Below are 6645 nucleotides of genomic sequence, written 5' to 3' on the forward strand. Positions count from 1 at the left end.
AGCTCCATGCAGAGCATTGTAGACATAGAATATTTGCAAAATACATATGGCTCTGAATGTGACAGACCCGTTGACTAAACTTCTCTCACGAGCAAAACATGATCATACCTTAGTACTCTTTGGGAGTTAATCACATAGCGATGTGAACTAGATTATTGACTCTAGTAAACCCTTCGGGTGTTGATCACATGACGATGTGAACTATGGGTGTTAATCACATACAGATGCGAATATTGGTGTTAAATCACATGGCGATGTGAACTAGATTATTGACTCTAGTGCAAGTGGGAGACTGAAGGAAATATGCCCTAAAGGCAATAATAAAGTTATTATTTATTTCCTTATTTCATGATAAATGTTTATTATTCATGCTAGAATTGTATTAACCGGAAACTTAGTATATGTGTGAATACATTGACAAACATAATGTCATTAGTATGCCTCTACTTGACTAGCTCATTGAATCAAAGATGGTTAAGTTTCCTAACCATAGACATGAGTTGTCATTTGATTAACGGGATCACATCATTAGGAGAATGATGTGATTTACTTGACCCACTCCGTTAGCTTAGCACTTGATCGTTTAGTATGTTGCTATTGCTTTCTTCATGACTTATACATGTTCCTATGACTATGAGATTATGCAGCTCCCGTTTACCGGAGGAACATTTGTGTGCTACCAAACGTCACAACATTACTGGGTGATTATAAAGTTGCTCTACAGGTGTCTCGGAAGGTACTTGTTGAGTTGGCGTATTTCGAGATTAGGATTTGTCACTTCGATTATTGGAGAGGTATCTCTGGGCTCTCTGGTAATGCACATCACTATAAGCCTTGCAAGCAATGTGACTAATGAGTTAGTTGCGGGATGATGCATTACATAACGAGTAAAGAGACTTGCCGGTAACAAGGTTGAACTAGGTATTGAGATACCGACGATCGAATCTCGGGCAAGTAACATACCGATGACAAAGGGAACAACGTATGTTGTTATGCGGTTTGACTGATAAAGATCTTCGTAGAATATGTGGGAGCCAATATGAGCATCCAGGTTCCGCTATTGGTTATTGACCGGAGATGTGTCTCGGTCATGTCTACATAGTTCTCGAACCCGTAGGGTCTGCACGCTTAACGTTCGGTGACGATTTATATTATGAGTTATGTTTTTTGATGTACCGAAGGTAGTTCGGAGTCCCGTATGAGATCGGGGAGATGACGAGGAGTCTCGAAATGGTCGAGACGTAAAGATTGATATATTGGACGACTATATTCGGACATCGGAAAGGTTCCGAGTGATTCGGGTATTTATCGGAGTACCGGAGAGTTACGGGAATTCGCCGGGGAGTATATGGGCCTTATTGGGCTTTAGGGGAAAGAGAGAGGGGAGGATGCACGCCCCCGCAAGGCCTAGTCCGAATTGGACTAGGGGGAGGGGCTGCACCCCCTCCTCCCTTCTCTTCTCTTTTCCCTTTCCTTGACTCGTACTCCTACTACTTGGAAGGGGGGAATCCTACTCCTGGTGGGAGTAGGACTCCTCCAGGGCGCGCCATAGGAGGGATGGCCCCCCCCTCCTCCACTCCTTTATATACAGGGGAGGGGGCACCCCATGGACAGACAAGTTGATATGTTGATCTCTCCCAGCCGTGTGCGGTGCCCCCCTCCACCATATTCCACCTCGCTCATATCGTAGCGGTGCTTAGGCGAAGCCCTGCGTCGGTAGAAACATCATCACCGTCATCACGCCATCGTGCTGACGGAACTCTCCTGTGAAGCTCTGCTGGATCGGAGTTCGCGGGACGTCATCGAGCTGAACGTGTGCTGAACTCTGAGGTGCCATATGTTCGGTACTTGGATCGGTCGGATCGTGAAGACGTACGACTACATCAACCACGTTGTGCTAACGCTTCCGCTTTCGGTCTACGAGGGTACATGGACTCACTCTCCCCGCTCGTTGCTATGCATCACCATGATCTTGCGTGTGCGTAGGATTTTTTTTTGAAATTACTACGTTCCCCAACAAAAATTTTACCATTCGCCTCGCCATTTTCTGCACTTTTTGTACTTGTAGCAGGGAGCTCATGTGGAACCACAGAGGAATTCGTCATAATGGAATCATCATTAGTAACACCCACGCACTCATCTCCAAGAAGATGAGAAGGAAGAATAAGGATTTCCTTCTTGAGAAGGGCACCGGCGTTAGGGTGGAGTTTTTCAAAGGGAAACTAGGTTTCATCAAACATGATGATGACCCACAAGTATAGGGGATCTATCGTAGTCATTTCGATAAGTAAGAGTGTCGAACCCAACAAGGAGCAGAAGGAAATGGCAAGCGGTTTTCAGTAAGGTATTCTCTGCAAGCACTGAAATTGTAGGTAACCGATAGTTTTGTGATAAGATAATTTGTAACAGGTAACAAGCAATGAAAGTAAATAAAGTGCAGCAAGGTGGCCCATACCTTTTTGTAGCAAAGGACAAGCCTGGACAATTTCTTATAATGAGAAAAGCGCTCCTGAGGACACATGGGAATTATCGTCAAGCTAGTTTTCATCACGCTCATATGATTCGCGTTTGGTACTTTGATAATTTGATATGTGGGTGGACCGGTGCTTGGGTACTACCCTTTCTTGGACAAGCATCCCACTTATGATTAACCACTATTGCAAGCATCCGCAACTACAAAATAAGTATTAAGGTAAACCTAACCATAGCATGAAACTAGTGGATCCAAATCAGCCCCTTACGAAGCAACACATAAACTAGGGTTTAAGCTTCTGTCACTCTAGCAACCCATCATCTACTTATTATTTCCCAATGCCTTCCTGTAGGCCCAAATAATGGTGAAGTGTCATGTAGTTGACGTTCATATTACACCACTAGAGGAGAGACAACATACATCTCATCAAAATATCGAACGAATACCAAATTCACATGACTACTAATAGCAAGACTTCACCCATGTCCTCAGGAACAAACGTAACTACCCACAAAGCATATTCATGTTCATGATCAGAGGAGTATTAATATGCATTAAGGATCTGAACATATGATCTTCCACCAAGTAAACCAGTTAGCATCAACTACAAGGAGTAATCAACACTACTAGCAACCCACATGTACCAATTTGTGGTTTTGATACAAGATTGGATACAAGAGATGAACTAGGGTTTTGAGAGGAGATGGTGCTGGTGAATATGTTGATGGAGATTGACCCCCTCCCGATGAGAGGATCGTTGATGATGACGATGGTGATGATTTCTCCCTCCCAGAGGGAAGTTTCCGTCAGAGCCCTAGATTGATTCCGCCAAGGTTACGCCTCGTGGCAGCGGAGTTTCGTCCCGTAAGCTTGCTTATGATTTTTTTTCCAGGGTAAAAGCCTTCATATAGCAGAAGATAAGCACCAGAGGGCCACTAGGGGTCCAGGAGACAGGGGGACGCGCCCAGTAGGGGGGGGGCGCCCCCACCCTCCTGGCCAGGGTGTGGGCCCCCTCTGGTATTTTCTTCACTCAATAATTCTTATTAATTCCAAAAATGACTTCCGTGGAGTTTTAGGATTTTTGGAGCTGTGCAGAATAGGTTTCCAATATTTGCTCCTTTTCCAGCCAGAATCCTAGCTGCCGGCATTCTCCCTCTTCATGATAAACCTTGTAAAATAAGAGAGAATAGCCATAAGTATTGTGACATAATGTGTAGTAACAGCCCATAATGCAATAAATATTGATATAAAAGCATGATGCAAAATGGACGATCAACTCCCCCAAGCTTAGACCTCGCTTGTCCTCAAGCGAAAGCCAAAATCGAAAAATATGTCCATATGTTTAGAGATAGAGGCGTCGATAAAAATAAAATACGGACATGAGGGCATCAGGATCATTCTTATAACAGCAACATATATAGATTTTGTCATATGATTTCTTATGCTCAAGTAACAATCGATTCACAATGTCAAGTATGGTTCAGAAACTTCATTGAGAACTAACAAACTATAATCTCAGTCATTGAAACAATTGCAATTTATCATAACATCAGAAAGAGTCAAGAATAGAGCTTTTCAGCAAGTCCACAGACTCAACTATCATATAGTCTTCTACAATTGCTAACACTCACGCAATACTTATGGTTATGGAGTTTTAGTCTGACACTGAGAAAGACAGGGGCTTATTGTGTTACCTCCCAACATATTCACCTTTGGGTGATGTCAACAATAATAGTTCATGCTAACTTACATCCAATTGGGTATATATATCAGGATCTTACCAACATGAGGAGCTTGCCAAAGGATAAAATGAAAAAGGGAAAGGTGAGGATCACCTTGACTCTTGCATAAAGTAAAATACATAAAGTAAAAGATAGCCCCTTCGCAGAGGGAAGCAGAGGTTGTCATGTGCTTTTAGGGTTGGATGCACAAAATCTTAATGCAAAAGAAAGTCACTTTATATTGCCACATGTGATATGAACCTTTATTATGCAGTCCGTTGCTTTTATTACTTCCATATCACACGATCGTATAAAGCTTATTTTCTCCGCACTAATAAGTCATACATATTTAGAGAGCAATTTTTATTGCTTTCAACATGACAACTTACTTGAAGGATCTTACTCAATCCATAGGTAGGTATGGTGGACTCTCATGGCAAAACTGGGTTTAAGGATATTTGGAAGCACAAGTAGTATCTCTACTTGGTGCAAGGAATTTTGGCTAGCATGAGGGGGAAATGCAAGCTCAACATGTTGGGAAGATCAATGACAATATACTTTAACTGAGATGTGAGAAAACATAGACCATTACATTGTCTTCCTTGTCTGACATCAACTCTTTAGCATGCCATACTTAATGAGTGCTCACAATCATAAAAGATGTCCAAGATAGTATATTTATATGTGAGAACCTCTCTTTCTTTATTACTTCCTATTAATTGCAACGATGACCAAAACTACGTTTGTCAACTCTAAACACCTTTTATGCCTCATACTCTTTATATATGAAGTCATTACTATCCATAAGATCAATATGAACTCTTTTATTTCTTTTTATTCTTTCTACTTCCTCAAGATCATAGCAAGATAGCAAAGCCCTTGACTCAACACTAATCTTTATTATAGATAGCTCACGGAATCGATTACATAAAGAGATCACAAAGCAAAACTCAAAACTACCTCATACCAAAACTTCAATCTACTAGATCAAGATATTACTAAAGGATCGAACTAAGTAAAATGATAAAGATAGGAGTGTGATGGTGATATGATACCGGGGCACCTCCCCCAAGCTTGGCAGTTGCCAAGGGGAGTGCCCATACCCATGTGATTATGTCCTCGGAGGTGATGAAGGTGGTGATGATGATGGTGGATAATCGCACATCAAGCGTAAAAGCTCCTTGATACGTCTCCAACGTATCTACTTTTCCAAACACTTTTGCCCTTGTTTTGGACTCTAACTTGCATGATTTGAATGAAACTAACCCGGACTGACGCTGTTTTCAGCAGAACTACCATGATGATGTTTTGTGTGTACAAAAGAAAAGTTCTCGGAATGACCAGCAAATCCATGGAGGCACTTTTTGGAATTAATAAGAATTTCTGGGCGAAAGAAATACACTAGGGGGCCCAGGGCCTGTCCACGAGACAGGAGGGCGTGCCCCTATCTCGTGGGCCCCCAGGACCTCCACCGACCTCAACTCCAACTCTATATCTTCCGTATCACGGAGAAAAAAATTAGAGAGAAAGTTTCATCGCGTTTTATGACACGGAGCCGCCGCCAAGCCCTAATCTCTCTCGGGAGGGCTGATCTGGAGTACGTTCGGGGCTCCGGAGAGGGGGATTCATCGCCGTCGTCATCATCAACCATCCCCCATCACCAATTTCATGATGCTCACCGCCGTGCGTGAGTAATTCCATCGTAGGCTTGCTGGACGGTGATGGGTTGGATGAGATTTACCATGTAATCAAGTTAGTTTTGTTAGGGTTTGATCCCTAGTATCCACTATGTTCTGAGATTGATGTTGCTATGACTTTGCTATGCTTAATGCTTGTCACTAGGGCCCGAGTGCCATGATTTCAGATCTGAACGTATTATGTTTTCATCAATATATGTGTGTCCTTGATCCTATCTTGCAAGTCTATAGTCACCTATTATGTGTTATGATCCGACAACCCAGAAGTGACAATAATCGGGATACTTCTCGGTGATGACCGTAGTTTGAGGAGTTCATGTATTCACCATGTGTTAATGCTTTGGTCCGGTTCTCTATTAAAAGGAGGCCTTAATATCCCTTAGTTTCTGCTAGGACCCCGCTGTCACGGGAGGGTAGGACAAAAGATGTCATGCAAGTTCTTTTCCATAAGCACATATGACTATTTACGGAATACATGCCTACATTACATTGATGAACTGGAGCTAGTTCTGTATCACCCTATGTTATAACTATCGCATGAGGAATCGCATCCGGCATAATTATCCATCACTGATCCATTGCGTACGAGCTTTTCATATATTGTTCTTCGCTTATTTACTTTTCCGTTGCTATTGTTACAACTACTACAAAAACCCAAAAACATTTATCTTTACTGTTGCTACTGTTACCATTACTATCATACCACTTTTGCTACTAAATACCTTGCTGCAGATACTAAGTTATCCAGGTGTGG

Source organism: Triticum dicoccoides, chromosome 2B (assembly GCF_002162155.2).
Source record: "Triticum dicoccoides isolate Atlit2015 ecotype Zavitan chromosome 2B, WEW_v2.0, whole genome shotgun sequence".
In the NCBI taxonomy this organism is placed as follows: Eukaryota; Viridiplantae; Streptophyta; class Magnoliopsida; order Poales; family Poaceae; genus Triticum; species Triticum dicoccoides.